Genomic DNA, 15,502 nt, shown 5'->3' with positions numbered 1-15,502 from the left:
ACGGCAGCCCGAGATCCCGGCTCCCGCCCCCCCGGGCCGTGCGAGGTGCAGCGGCTCCCGCCTGGGGCGCCAGGCCCCGCCCCCCTCGGGCGGGACACCTGCCCCCGCGCGCTCTGATTGGCTGGTGGTGATGTAATCGCGCGCACATACGGGTACTCCCCACTGCCCCCCGTGGGGCACGGGGGAGGTCGCGCGCCCCTCGCCCGCCCCGCGACCAATCGCCGTGCGGAGCGGCTCGGCGCGCGGGCCGGACCGCGCTCCGCTGCCCCGCCGGCCGCGCTTGATTGGCAGGAGCAGCGACCAATGACGAAAAGGGCCCCGCGGTTCACGCCCCCTTGGCGAAGCGGCGGCCAGGGCGAGAGAGGCTGCGGGAGTGGCGGCGCTGGGAGCCAATAGCCTGCAGGCAAACCGCGCCGCCGGGAGGGAGGGGATGTGGCGGCGGGAGGGAGGCTGGGAGGGGCGAGGGCGCTCGCTGACAGCCGCTTCCGTCAGTCCTCCCCGAGGCCGCGAGGCCGGAAAAAAAAAAGTGCGGAGAAAGACGGAGTCCGTGCGCTGTCGTCTTGACTGACGAGAGCCGCAGCCAATAGTTACCAAAGCAGGCGGGGGAGACCCAATCAGAGAAAAGCTTTTGGGCGGGGCCTGGGTGTGAGCGGCGACCGCATCTACCAATGACAGCGAGGAAGGGCTGTGCCGACGGGTTCGGCGGCCAATGGGCGGCGGGATGGGGCGGGCGGGGTGAGCCTGGCCCCGCCCAGCTCTCCCGAGCGCGGTGACGCGGGCCGGGGGACGGCGGCTCCAACATGTCCGCGCTGCTGGCGGCGCTCCGAGTGCGCGACCGGGCGGCGGCGGCGGCCGGCGGCGGCCAGCGCGGGGCGGCGCGCACCTGAGCCCGAGCCAGCACCGCCCGCACCCGCGCCGGGCCCCGCAGCGCCGCCGGGCGCCGGGGAACGCGGGGCACACAGGTAGAGAGGGCGGCCGGGGCTGAGCGGCCGGGCCGGGGCCGGGGCCGCGGCGCCGGGGGAGGCAGCGAACACGGCGTGCGGCGGGTGCGTCCCCGGGGAGCGAGCGGGCGCCGCGAGGCCCGGCCGCCTTTTCCTCCCGCCGCGGGAGAAGGGAGGGCCGGGGCCGCGCTGACACGGCCCAGGCCCCGCACGGCCCCGGGGCCGGGGAGCCGGCAGGCCCGGCCTCGCGGGGGTGGCACCGGGGAAGGCGCCGGAGGGGTCCGGCGTGTGCCGGCGGCTGCGGCCGGAGCAGAGCGGGGGGCGGCCGGCGGGCCGGGCTCGCGCACGTGCACGGGCCGGGCCCTGGGGAGCGCCGGGCCGGGCCGGGCCCGTGATACCGACGGGGCGGGCGGGGCGGGCAGGGGGCAGCGGCCGGCACGGCCCCGGTGCCGGGGGACAAGCTGCTGTGAGGGCTGGGTGCTCGTGACGAGCTGGGGATGGAATCACGGGCAGATGGGCAGTGCCTGGGAGCCTTTAGGCGAAAGGATTTGAAAGCAGTTCTTACTCGTAGTTTGGAGCTTGCTGGCTCTGCCAACCCAGTGGATATACTTTTACTATAATTTACAATACTATCTCTCTCGGAAGGAGGGCGTCATTTTGATGAATTTAGTTGGAGGCAGCTAATAAAATCTGTACCTATCTCGTTTTGTGTGCTGCGGTAGGTTGAGGGATGTGTTTATACCGTGGGGATGCAGGTGGTGGGTGAAAGCACACGTGTTTGGGAGTGGTGGTACAGGAAGGCCTGTGAATTTAGGAGTAATAGGTAAACAGGCTTCTGTGTGTTGCGAGAAGTAGGGTGGTACGTTGAAAGGCGTCTAAAGGCTATGGAGGAGGGAGGCTTTGGGTGTTAGGGAAGCCTGTGTACAAGTTACAGACACAGTGGTAACAGGTTGCTACAAGGTTCTGGACTTGTTTTGTTTCGTGGCCACTGTGGTTAGACTTAATGTGCGAGACCTTCGTGTGTAATATGAGCTGGTATGTGGACAGCAAGTCATGCGTGTTCCTACTGCTGTGCTTTAGTTTGTCTGCTGCTCACTCTGGGAGCTGAGAGAGATGCCTGGCTGTCACCAGCTGGGAAAGTTCTCTGTCTGTTGTGTGGAGATGGGCTAGAGCAGAAAGCAACGTGGTCTGTGTCCTGGAAACTTGAGAGGAAACGTGAGTTGATGTTTCACCTGTAATGAAATGAAAGGAAAGGCTGGACATTTGTTGTTTGGCTCATGGAATACAAATGGGGAAACGTGTAGCAAATGCCCAGTGTTGGGATCATGATAGTACTTTTTGGAGTAAAGTCTGTGCATGTGCTAGGGATCTGTAGAACTATAGTTATATATGTTTTTGACAGGCATCAGGCACTCTGAATTTCTGTCTATTAAGTCATCAATGCTGTCTTCCTGTAGGTAAATTTTTGAGGATGACTGTGGACTCCAGGAAAGTGAGGGGGCTTTGGGTGGATGTTTGGGTATGGTTGAAAATGGGGGGAAGGATAAATTTGCACACAGGGTGAAGATTATGTTAGGATATGTATACATGTGTGTATCAGGGGAATGGTATTTGTGCAAAAGGGAAACTGGAGTTTTCGTATTGCTGAGTTAGTTAGTCTGTGCATAGAGAGAGGAGGCAGGCGTTTTTGGCTGAGGCTGTGAAAAGTTGAAATGGTGTGGGGGAGGGATGGTGAACTGGCTCCAGGGTCCTGTACAGGTTGGAGGCTGTGGGGATTCTGTGCTGCTTATATATGGAGAGAAGTATTTTATAGTTATGACACCCGGTGAAAATGAAAAAAGGGAATAAAGATGATGAGGCAATTTAGTACTGTTACTAATATTACTGGATTAAAGGAGGTTACAGTACAGTCAAGGGGTTTCTGGTAAAGTGCTTTTTTTGTTTGTTTATTTTGTTCTGTTTGTTTCACTGGATAAATTGACCATTAACTTTAAAGGTAAACTTCTGCTGAAACTAGCACTCATCATGATGTTGACAGGTCAGCAGCTAACTAAAAGCACTTAATGTGGTGTAGACAAGCTCCCGTGTGTATGTGTGGGCTCGGGCTCCAGTACATCCATTATATGTGTTTATTACATGCATTTTCTGTACCTTAACACTTAACTATGAGTTTGCATATCCAGAGTGTATGAAATCTTCTGTACTGGACTTGTGTTTGATAGAGTGCATCAACACTTGAGGGTCAGAGATTTGTTAAGAGACAATCCATTTAGAATGGAAAGCTGCTTGGATCAGTTGGAAATGAGGACTAATTATGTGTGTATCCTATGTTCTGAAGTTTGGGATAGTAGATTCTATTTATTTGCATAGGCCCTCATCTCTTGTTCTGCAGATCTTTAGAGGAGGCTCTTACATAGGGCAGTGATTTAATTAAGGCACACAACAGCAGGATGAGGGAAATGTAATTAATGTAGTGTGGAGAGGGCTGCATAGAGAACCCATTTTTCTTTTATAGTGGTAGCCATGAGGTGATCAGTCAGTGATGTAAGGAACAAGAGAAAGAAATGAGTAGTCTTGTAGTTATCCTGGACAATCCAGTTCTCTTCTTGTCTCTGGTGTGCACTGCTCTCCTAAACTTTTCCAGTGATAATCACTTAGGTGTGCTTCTGATTTAGTAAACTTGTCTCAAGAAATAAAAACCTATGTCAATTGAAATTCAAGCCTGTGAAATGTGTGTGTTGAACAATAGTTTCATGTGCTCACTGTCAAAAACTACTGCTCTCAGGGGTCCAATGGAGAGTAGAGAGTATTTCTTACATTAAGGTGTTGCTTCTGTATTACAAAAGGGAAGGCACTAAAATCTGCTCTTAGTAGTAGATGTAAAAATCTGTGTTTATGAAGTATTTGTATTACTCTTTGGAGCAGGGCTTATTTAGACTGCAAGGGATGGGGATGTGCACAGAACAGTGTTCAGTGAGTATTGAATGTCCTCCTTAAATGGAGCAGGCTGCAGCACATCTTACTGAATGCTGCTGCAGTGTTCAGCAGGGCAGGGGTGATCTTGGCTTGTCAGTGTGGTTTCTGTTGCTTGGTTTGGTCTTGGGTTGTTGACTTTTTTTTTTTTTGTTTCTTTTCAAAAAAAACCACTGAAAATGAAAATTGATCATTTGGTAGTGCCTTGCATCATCAGTCCAATAAGAATGCTTAAATCTGCCATATAGGTTTACTGCTGTAGCTTAGGAAGTGGGAAATGGCTGTTCTTTTCCAGTCAGCACTGGAAGATAATTAGCTAACCATTGGTTTTTACAAGCATGGTCTCTTCCAAGTGAATGGGAAAGCCTTGGTGAAAGAATCCAAGCTCCAGACTCTGTTTCAACTGTGGAGAGTGTTTACTGTGACAGGCCATGCATATCTTTGTGTCCGTAGATGTTTGTTTTTCTTCCTAGTATTGATTCTTTCTGCCCACTACCTTAATCAAATATGCTCTATTTTGTTAGGGGTTTGTTTTTTTAGTTCTTGTCACCTGTCCACTGATCTCTCTGAATTCAGTGCCGCACTTCCCTGCCCTGTAAAAAAGGAGCATTCTTCAGATCTTGGGCCTTTTAGTAACTGAAGTGATTCAATCTGAGTATTGTTCTTCTCAGTAAATTGGAGGAGAGCAGTGGTAATTTCTTTGGAAAACAGTTGAAATAAAAACTTTGCTGTCTTGGTTCCTTCCCTGTGTATTACTTTTTAAATTCTGTGCTTCAGTTTATGCTTGATGGTCTTCATGATTTGACTTATAGCTGTACAGAGTGTGAATTGTAACTTCTTCTTTCTCACTGTCTGTTAGCAGTGTGAAGGCAGCATAAATGTTTTATGCATCTTACAGGAGTCAAGTTTAGCCCCAACCTCCAGCATATCATGTATACATAAAATGTTCAGGGAATTTAATGTCAAAATCTGGACCAGTAATTGCAGCTTCTTAATAAAAAACAAACTACCCAAATAGAATGACCTCTGACTAGAGAAGCTGAGAAAGGAGAAACTGAAAGATGATCCCTGATGTAAGAACAAGGATGCAGAGTTTCCAGAAAGATTATCAGTACTGCTTTTACTTAACAGACAACTTTGCAAACTCCTTAGCTGTTTGGATGTTTTTCAGCCTTAGACAGATGTCTAGTGTGGGAAACTTTGTTCAAACTGCTTATCATTTGCTCAAGCGTTGTACAAATTTATATTTGTATCGTATGATAAAGTCAGATAAATATTTGGAAGACTTTATGAGTGTCACTCCAGAAGAAAACTGGTCTGAAAATCTTCATGAGATGGTAAGAAATTACCGAGCTGGGGTAGCTCATCTCTAGTTTCTAGAGATGAGCAGTTCAACTCATCTCACTTTCTTGAGACATTATTGGCATGTTGAGACATAAGGGTTGCCAGTGAGTGTAGGTTAAATTAGTCTTCTGGCTTTTGGAAAACCCTGTGTTGGGAGGGAAAGCACAGAGATGTTTTCGTGTAGAGAATGATGCCAAAAGGGGAAATTAGGTGTCTCAGCAGACAGCAGCCTTTCTTATAATTTTGAAGGAAATTACTCAGGCCCAGGTATTTTTGTTCTGCTATGAAAATGTTACCCACAATTCTTTTCTTCCCTGTGCACCATTAGTTTCTCATTAACATTACTTCAGTGTGTCATTTTATGATGTCACTACATTACTATCTCCTGGCATAGATTCTCTTCGTCTTTGATGGGATGAGTTGAGTTTTCATTGAGTTTTCTTTCAAACAAATAATGCTACTAGGTGCTTAAGTCTGTTTTCACAAGAGTTAACACGAAACAGATCAGAAAAACATAGCTTAAGGATGTTTCAAACTGGGCTGCTGGAGAATTTAAAATGGCTTTTTAGTGAGTATGGTAATGACATGTCAAGAACCACAAACTTCCAGTTAAATCACAAAGGAAAGTGTCATTAGTTCTTTCAGTTTTCATGGGATTAATGTGTTAACAGAAAATGTCATCTTCAATAATCCTACTTTTGTGTCTGCACCTCGGTATAGGAACTTGACCTTTACTGAATGTAGAGCAAACATGGCTCTGCATTGTTAGCATATGAATGAATTGTTTTTATCAAGGAGGTAATGAAGTAAAGATGGTAAGGATTTGTTGAGCAGAGGAGGTAACATGTTATTGGAAGTTTTTCATGCAGTACTGCTTTGGTCTGGTCTCACCAGCTTGTTGGTCCTGCTAAAGGCAGGTATATGTTTGAAACTCATGATCTTCTATTTAAAATTTTATAGAAAAAAAATTGGTAACAGGAAAGAACATCTCAGTGATGGAACTATTTGTAAAGAAATGATGTTTTGATTCAAGTGGAATAACGAATGTTATAGTGGTTTATTAAAAAACAAAAAACCTCTGTTCTGGGTGGCTTTGTTGGTTGAGCTGATATGCAAGTCATAAAAAGCATTATTGAGTACATGCTGCTCTTCCTTTGCTATCACCACCTCCAATGGAACCACTGATTGAGTTGTCTTTTCAAACAGTAATCATAGGTGATGCATGAAGTATGTCAATCTTTGGTGGGCTATTTTTTTCTTTATTCAGAAAACTTTTCTAGAGTATCCCACTAGCTTTTGAAACTCCTAACCTGTAAAGGGGTGGAAACAAAAGTGGATGAGTGGTGGTACACTGCTGCTATCATTACTCCAGGAAAAGGAGCAGCCTGTACAGGCCTCCTTTCTAGGGCTTTTAAGGTGCATGTTGGCAGCTTAAACCTGTGGGTTTACTTCCTGCTGCTTGAGGCTCTCATAAATGAATGGACAGTACCTGTCACATTGATTATATTTACATTAGCAAGCAGTGCTGCAGCTGGAGAAGGTTGTGGAGTGGAGCTGTAAGGTAGAGTCAGTGTCCCCAGTGTGTGCACTTCGTGGGGTTTATTTCAGACTAATTGTAGTCTGGCTCTGTGGACTGAGTCTGTTCCAAGCTTTCCCAGAGTTTTGATGTAGGTCAGTCTTGGAGATGTTCAGATCATTTGTTCAGAAACTTCTATGAGATGTGAACTAAAATACAGGAAGTGGGTGACAGATTTACTTCAAAAGCATGCTCCTAATTCAAACTGACATGTCAGTACAGCTGTGCCCACTAAAAAGCACGTTAGAGCACTGCAGAGGGTGCTGAGCTATGCAGGGGGAGTGGGTTCTCCCCTCTGCTGCTTCCTAAGTGTTGCCAGGCCTGCAGAAACTGTGCTGCTGCTATCTAAGGATTGCTTGTTTATCGTGACTGGTAACTACATATCTGTTCCCAAGTTATTGTCCCTAATTTTAAAATCTTGTGTGAAAAAGACTGGTGTTAAAACTACAACAAATTCTGGAGAGTAGTTGTTTCATGGTTTTTCTTCAGTTAATCAAGAATGAAACTGTGTGAGCAGCAAGTTCTGAAGCCTGACTTCCTGTGGCTTTGTGTCTTGTGGTTGGGTATAGGGTACTGTGAGTTCTGTAAGTATTCTCATTTGTTTGGGGCACATTTGTTTATCCTGTATAGGATGATGGCTTTGGTTACACAGCTGAGCTTCTGCTGCACTTGTCCTCAAGGGGCACTAGTTTGGATGTCTCTCCTTGATGTGACTGTTTATTCCACAAAATTCATAGGACCTGATTATTTGTGAAATATTTACCCTTGTGTAAATTTTGAGTTGTGTTTCAGTGAAACTGTGGGGACGTAGACAACACGCACTGTAGCTTGGCTTGGGGTTTTATTTTATTTTCCACTGATGTTATTTCTTGTTTTACTGTTTGTATGTGTGGTTGGTTGTATGTTTTTTTAAAAAATAATTACCATTGTCTGAAGTTTCTTCCAAAAGAGTTAAAAAGTATATTCCACTCAACATTTTGGAGAACATATTTAGAAGTAGGAAATTGTGTTCTTCATGTCAGCTTCTTAAGGGAAGCTGAAAATCTTTTCTTCATAAATTAGATAAAATTCTTCAGCATATTCAACATGCTTGTTAAACCACATCCAAATGAATGTCAACAGGTGTACAGGTGCCTTTGTATATTGCAGCTGTATATATGGTGCCACATACAGTAGTTTTGGACCATGATTCTAGGAGGGAAGTGAATGAGGGTTTTCACATTGCATAAGTCTCTGGAGTACAGCTAGACTGGATTTAGACGGTGGTGGATTAGCAGTTGGAGGGGGCAGGGACTTGTGTTTGTGATTGCCCTTGTGACCTTGAAAAACTGCTGAAACTGTCATGTGCTTTGAAACTTTTCAGATGAGAAGTACTGTACTGAAACATGTGGCACTGTGGGCTGTTTTGAGAGTTCTGTCTTCAGTGTATAAAGCTGAAGAAATTGTTCCTTTTGCTTCTGTTGAAGTGGGTCTGTACTCAAAGCACTGCCTTCAGAGAGCTGTAAAGATATGAAAGGGGAATGTAGCACAGATATTACTCAGGGTTTTTTCTGTGTCCTTTCTTCTCCTGCTCTCTTTACCTAGTGTAGTAGTAAAATGTGTCTGCACTACTTGTTCTGGTTCCCAACAGGAAAATCTTATCCTGGTCAAAAGGTACTCTGCATACCAGCTTGTGCATAAGATCTCTCTTCAGATATGATAGTAGTTGCAGGCACTGGTTTCTCACGTCTGACATGAAGCTTGGTTCTCTGGAACATTTGATAGAAATTGCTTATAGCTGGCTTTTTAGTAAAAGGGTACTTTTTTTTTTTTGAGTGTTCGTGTTCAAAGGAAACATTAAGTTCTTTTTTTATTTCAGCTGTTGTAGAACTTGAATTCAGATCTAGCAGAGGTAGTCCCTTGACTCCCCCAGGTAGTGTTCAGTCCCTCACCTTGGAAAGTAAAGCAGCTCCATGTAGCTCAAGAGAGCTCCAGAGCACAGTACAGGCTGTTAAGGCTCACAAATGCCTCACTTTGGGTGTTGTCAGCAGGAACTGAAGTGACGCCTCTAAGGAGGTCATTAACAATGTCTAATTACAGGTGGGATTTACACTCAATGAGTGTTATTCAGTAATTGTGGGACTGCTGCCTGTACATGTATCAAATGGACTCCTCAGATGGGATGTTTATCCATTTGTTAGCTTGTTGTGTTTTCTGTGCCTTTATCACTTTTCCAGGAGACATATTACAGCAAGAGTTTTTTTGTTTCACTTTTCCTTTTCTCTGAGATAATGTCTTTTCTGCTCTTTTCTTTGCTGATTGCTTACCCTGATGGATGAACTTATTGGACTCATCCAAAGTCTAGGTTGTGTCTGATTGTGTTACTCTGAGGAGCAGTTATCTAAACAAGTAGCAGGTTGTGCACAAGACTTCAAATAATGGATGTTTTATACATAAACGAGATGAAAGCAATGTTGTGAAAACAATAGCTAGAGCTGGGAGGAAGAGGGGAGTGTGAAACCTGTTCTGTAAATCCTCTGTAAGTGCACTGCAATTCAAACTGCTGTTCAAAAGATAACCTCCAGTTCATAAGCATTCAGTAGCTTAAAAAAATGCATTCATAATAGGAGTTGTTTGCTTTGTGTGAGGTTTTCCAGCCAGCCCTCTTTTAGATTCTGTGCATTTCTTGCAGTGTAAAGAAACTGGAAGCAGTTCAGTGTGTCTGTCTCTTACAAGCAATTTGTGGGATCAGGGAAAAGACAAGCATACTACTTTTGTGGGTGATTACATTGGAAAGAGATGTTTCACAGTGTTTGCTAGAGTTAAATAGCCTCCTCTGCAGCCAGGCCTTAAGAGCTCATCTGTTTTTCCATAAGTGGTACAAGTGATAGTTTAGCATTTTCCTATGTTTTAAAATTGAGAAATTAATTAGGCTTGTGATGTGGAAGGAAAGGATAGTTAGGACTCTGCTGTAGTGCCAGCGGTCTTTCATATCCTGCTTTTATATCACAGTAAACAATAAATTTATTTTGCTTTTGTTTGGCCTTTAGTTTGTCTTACGCTGAGCCATGTCTGTACTATTATGTCTTCTTACAGTATTTGAGTGTGAAAATAATGGAGGTTAAGGGTTGTTGAAGATCAATAGCTAGTTTGTAACATTAAATCAAATTGGATGATATCTCAATTTCTTAACTAGAACATACCAAACACAAGGATTTCTAGGCCAGAGAACTTCTCTAAAATATTTAATGAACTCAAGTATTGTAGCTGTTGTTAAACAAAACAGCTTATTTTGTGATTTTGACTATTGTTACAGTATTATTTTAATTTAAAGAAAAAAAGGAATGCTGTCAACTTAGCATATCTGACTTGTGGAGGGAAGGGGATAAGGTTACAAACAGTTGAAACAGTTTCTCATGATTTTTAACCTGAAGTGAAATGTGAAGTGCGGTACTTCTGGAGTCAGAAGGGAATAAATACAATTCCAGGATAGTTCAGGATTCCTGAAATTAGCTTGTGTGCTGCTGTTGCCAATGGCAGGAAACAGAATTTAGCATGGTTAGAAAAAGGTCACTATGGAAGGTACTCTGCAATTGTACTTTATTAATTCATATTTGGAAAAAACAATTCCTTGAAAAAATAGCATTTATTCACAAATGTATTTAACAACCACACTATTTTCAGTCTGAAGTTTTCTTTATTTCTGCATATGTAGAGAGGGAATGTAGGGCTCAGTTACTGCTGGAATTCATCTTTTTTCACTGTACTGTTTTGTTCAGGCTTAGCAAATTCAGATGTCTTTTGTATAAACAAAAACTTGGGGTAGCAATGTCATTAACTGAAGTAACGAATTTTTTGGAAAGGTGTCTGTGTCTTAAGGTTTGTTGAGACTTGAAACCTGATTATGTTGTCGAGTTTGACAAAGAGCAGGAAGCTAATGTGGAAAACTTGTTAAAGGTCTCTCCCTATTGTCCCTTCTTCCAAAGGTCTTGTTTGTTTGCCTATTGAAGCACTGATTAAAACAAGCTCTTGCATACAAAGCACATGTGAGACTTAGATCTGTCATGAGTTTTCAGATGGTGTTTATGGCACTGTCCTAACGTCAATTAATGGTCCTAGAACACTGTATTGGAAACTCCATCATCCTTTTCTGCTATTTATTTTCTTTTTAGTAGCTGCCATCTTAAGCTACTATTAGTACAATAACTGGTGAACCAGGCCTACCTATGAGCAGCCTTTCTCCTGCACAGTTCATTTGTTTAAGTTGGTTTTTTTCCAGTCAGTGTTTATCCTTTTCTTTCCCTGAGTTGAAGTCTGATGCTGTTACTGCAAGGGAGAAACTGAAATAAGTGAGGAGAGGACATGAAAAGCAGTGTTCTTAGTATGGAAGAAAACTGCAGTGCTTTCTGAAAAACTTACTGCATAAATTCACTGATAACTTCAGCTAATCCAGAGAATACTTGAGTAGGCAGAACACAGAATTCATCAAGGAGTATTCCTTCTTGCTCTCGTCATGGGGATCTGTTTTTTGTTCATTTGTCTGTACCTCATTTTAAAGATTTTTATCAGCACGTACACTGCACTGCCTTTTATTACCAAGTTCTGCTGCCTGCTGCTACCTCTGCTTGCCTTGCAGCAGTATCCTGACTCCTTTTGATACTGGCATGAGTAAAACCCAACAAGTAAAAATTGACCACTGACACTGCTGAGTGAGATGGGGATTTGCTATTAGTCTTTCTCTGTCCTTATTTTTGTTTGTGTTTGGTTTCTTTGGGCTCATTTTCTCCTGTTGAATCCACTCTTGAGAAGGACTAGGGGTAGTGAGAGAAGATTTAGTCTATAGTGCTTTTTCCTGAACTGTGCAAGTTATTGGGTTTATTCACCCTGAATTGTGTAAGAAATTCTTCAGTCAGTGGAAAACTTAGTGCTTTAGGGATTTAAGGTGTCATGGAATTGGTAGACTTGCGTCACTGTTGCTGAAGAAGCAAAAATTCTTTTAAGGTCTTTGGATGACTGAGAAGATGTATTTTGAAATGCTTTGTTCAGAGAAGGAAAGTAAGAGTGAGCTGATATGACCCCAGATTAATTTTTACATTAAGAGGGAGAAAAGCAATACAGCTTATTAGGTCCAACTGCCAAAATCTAGCGTCTTCAAAATTCTATAGACAAGAGAGTTCATGTAGCTAGCATGTAATTCACTTGAAGCTTAGCTTCTCCTGTGTTGGTTTCTAGGCATTAAATCTTATGCTACCTTGGTGAGAGTGCTGGGCACTAGATACATCAACTTCTTTGTCAGCCAGGCACCACTGTTATGTTTTTGTAGCTGTTTAAAAACAATGGGTATAGCACCTTCTTGGAAGCTGAGTCGCTTACTGTACATAATGCAGCTTTGGTTTTGTCTCCCATTATGGGGAGTTCGTACCCTCTACCCAAACAGATTTTTGCTGCGTGCTGCCCAGTTCGTGAGTACCTGGTATTCCTCTTTTTAAAGGTGAAAAGTCCTTAGAATACTTTGGTTTTTTTTCACCACTTTTCAGTGTTTATACAGTCCAGAAAAGAGTTTTTGCTAGGCCTTTGCACACACTCAGGCATTTGCTTCTGGAACCCACTCATAATCCTGACTTTCTTTAAGGAAGAAGTTCTTGTATAGTATAGTTACCTAAGTATGTTAGTGCTGCTGTATTTCTGCAGTTTTCTGCTTCTGACCATGTGCAGGATCCTCTTCCTTCTCATGTTGATACTTGGCTGTGTCTCATCTTGGGGTAAGAGGTGGGTAATGTGCATATGTTTGGTACATATTGCTGAGATGAATTTTCTTCTAGTTTATCTTCTTGAATCAGCTTGCTGCATGAGGATGTGAGAGCAGCTACTGGTGCCAAAGCTGGGTTTGAAACTACTCATGACAGGAGGTGGTGTTACAGCAGTTATCAGTTCAGCATAGCCTCACTTACTGTAGGACTGCATGCTGAGGTGTTTCAAATGAGGTTCTTGTGTAGTTACTAACATTGGTTCTTGACACTGGTGGTTTTGATGCCTGATGACCTATCTTGTGAATGGAAGTTCTGTATTTACTTGGAATGTTACTGCTGATGAAGACTACAGAGAAGTCACATAACTGTGTTAGCAGTGTCACCAGTCATGTTGCAGTCCTAAAGTAAAAGAGCATGGAATTAAATGTTGACATTAAAACATTTATTATAACTAAATGAGGAAGGTCCATCCCCTCTTTTGGATTTTCCCCAAATGCATAGCCTGCAACAGATGTTTTTATGACTCCCTTCATAGTAGTCATTCCAGTTTAATTAAATACCAGCACTTGCTGACAAGAGTATCTGTAGGTACATGAGAAAGCAGCAGAAACCAAAACTTTGCATAGCAAAGGTCATGGTAAGGAGTTTGTCAGAAAGTTTCTGAGCAAGTCAGGCTGTTTTTCTGTGCTTTTTGTCACATTTGCAGATTTCCTTAGGGGTAGGAGGACTGCCTCAGCTCATCCACTGTGGTGTTTGTCATCACTTAATGTGTGGTTAGAGTATCTTACCCACTGCCTGTTTCAAGCCTAGGTTTTGATGAACTGCAGAGGGACTGAACTATTTTGGGTGAAACATGAGTAATGTCATCACTAGTAAAGAATAGAGTTTGCAGTTGTTTGTCAGGCACTGGCTGATTCTGTGTCCAGGAGTTTCTGTATTCGTTCAGTGTTGGAGGTCTCTTGCAGTAAGATTGGGAAGAAATTCGAGCTGTCTGAAAAGATGGAAGCAATCTGAATTCTGGAAGTTCTTTGCAATTAAACATGTTTGAGTTTTCTTGGTCATTTGCTGTTCTTTTCCACTTCTTTCCCTTCTCTTTCTCAGCCATCCATGTCTGTAATAAATTTTACATACTGTTACAAGGACCAAGTTTTCCCTTTTATAACCTCTGCTGTTTACTGTCTTGTAGCCAGATACCTTGAAAACCAGCCAGAAACTGAGTTGTTTGATGTCTGTGTTTCACATGTTGAGACCTGGGTTGGGTTTTTTTTGGTTTTTTTTTTGTTTTTTTTTTTTTTTTTTTTTTTTTTTTTTGTTTTGGTTTTTTTTTTTTTTTTTTTTGGTTTTTTGGGGTTTTTTTTTTTTTTTTTTTTGTTTTTTTAATGCACAGAGTTCTTGTATCTAGGCTTTGGAACATTTGAATTCCGCAAATTGTTGAACCATAAGAGGTGGTTCCTGTTCACTGTTTCAGGCATCCTGCTATGTTATACAATAAAGAAAGCTTTCCATTTCACTTAATAAAAATGTTAAATACTGCTTTATTTGGATAGCACTATCAATAAGTAGTTTATATATATATCTGTAGAAAAACATTTTTTAAAAAGGTGACTATTTTCAGTCTGCCTGACTTTACCAGGGGTCAGTTGTGCTTGACTGACCTGACTGCCTTCTGTCAAATTATTAGGTCTTCAGCTGAGGATAGAGCTTTAGAGAATTTTTTTTTTATTTTGACCTTAGCAAGATGTTTTGGTGTCCCTTTGCATACTCCTATTTACAGTCTCAATGGGAGGATGACTAGACAAATGAAAACTGGTTGAGGAGTAATTTTAAAGGGTGGCTGGTCAATGGTTCATGCTCTTTCTGAACAGCAGTTACACCTAGAGCTCCACAAGGGTCTACTGGCTACTAAATAAAATAGTTTAACATAACCATTCTTGTTGACTGTTTTTGGTATTAAGCAGTAGTTAGTTAGAATCTGCCCATTGAGTGGGCTTGGAATAAGCAAGGTATGTTCATTGAATGAACATGTAATCTAAGAAAGGAAAAATACTCTTTTTTTTAGTGTCAAAAATGAAGTTTTAGAACATTATAGCTATCAATATGTCTTGTCTCTCGCTTGCCTTTGGTATTCTGAACCCTGAGGAAAAACAAAGCGATTTGTAGAGCATTTGAAGTTACTGGGAAGGGAGGGGTAAGCAGGATGCTGCATAGTGAAACTAAATCTCAGCTTTTGTGAAGCTATTTTCTTTTCACAAGCCTGGATAAAGAGGGAAGTGACCTGTCATCTTGTATGCTAGAAGTAGCCAATCTCCAGAACAGGCAATGCTTGAGGCAGAGTCTTGCTGCAGAAACAGTATTCTGGTCTGTCCAGGGGTGGGGAGGTTTAATTGTGATAGCCCTTCTGATGGGTTTGGGGGAAATGCAACTTCGTTTCTTTCTTGTAACCAAGAGCGCTTAGGTGTGTTGATGCTTGTGTTTTTAAAGAGATCTGTATTGGCCAGTAACAGTCTTCTTTGTCGTGGTTTCTGTACTTGAAGATAAGTCAGAATCTCAGCTTTTAGTCTGTCTTTTCCTTTGCATCCAGGATGTGGATGTGTTACTGTAAACAACTGCATTTGTATGCCAGACTTCTCCGTTCTGTCCGTGCTGAAATGTGCATACACACACGTCATTGTATGCAGGTTCTCCTGTCACAGGGTTTGAATATTCCTGCCTTGGAAATCAATTTGCTTACATGTCATCTGTAAAGGTGGTACATACTGAAAGTGGGAGTTTTTGGGCAAGTAATGGCCATCAAATGGTTGGTACCTTAGATCACTTCATATGCTCATCTTTAACAAGTGAAAAGCAGTCACTTGATGTTTGGCTGCATTGCCATAGACAAGTAGGAACTTCTTGTCTAGCTTGGCCTCTTCCAGTGGTTCAAGGAGTTTATTAGTTTC

The 15,502-nt window shown here is 43.0% G+C and overlaps 1 protein-coding gene across 3 annotated transcripts in view; it reads left to right on the top strand.

Annotated features, from left to right (window-relative positions):
* Positions 1 to 255: 255 nt before the first annotated feature.
* PPM1B (protein phosphatase, Mg2+/Mn2+ dependent 1B) overlaps positions 256 to 15,502 on the top strand; it is a 62,031-nt gene continuing 46,784 nt past the window's right edge. Inside the window, exon 1 of one of the 3 annotated variants that reach the window (XM_077175841.1) lies at positions 256 to 403. The gene's annotated coding sequence lies outside the window, so the exon portion shown is untranslated. Of the gene's footprint in view, positions 404 to 766; positions 963 to 15,502 lie in introns of those variants that run through there. The other 2 variants (XM_054628707.2, XM_054628708.2) reach the window with 2 other exon arrangements.

The sequence above is a fragment of the Agelaius phoeniceus genome, chromosome 3, assembly GCF_051311805.1.
Source record: "Agelaius phoeniceus isolate bAgePho1 chromosome 3, bAgePho1.hap1, whole genome shotgun sequence".
NCBI classification, from domain to species: domain Eukaryota; kingdom Metazoa; phylum Chordata; class Aves; order Passeriformes; family Icteridae; genus Agelaius; species Agelaius phoeniceus.
Note: the sequence above shows the minus strand (reverse complement) of the source record. Positions and strands in the feature narration are given on the sequence as shown.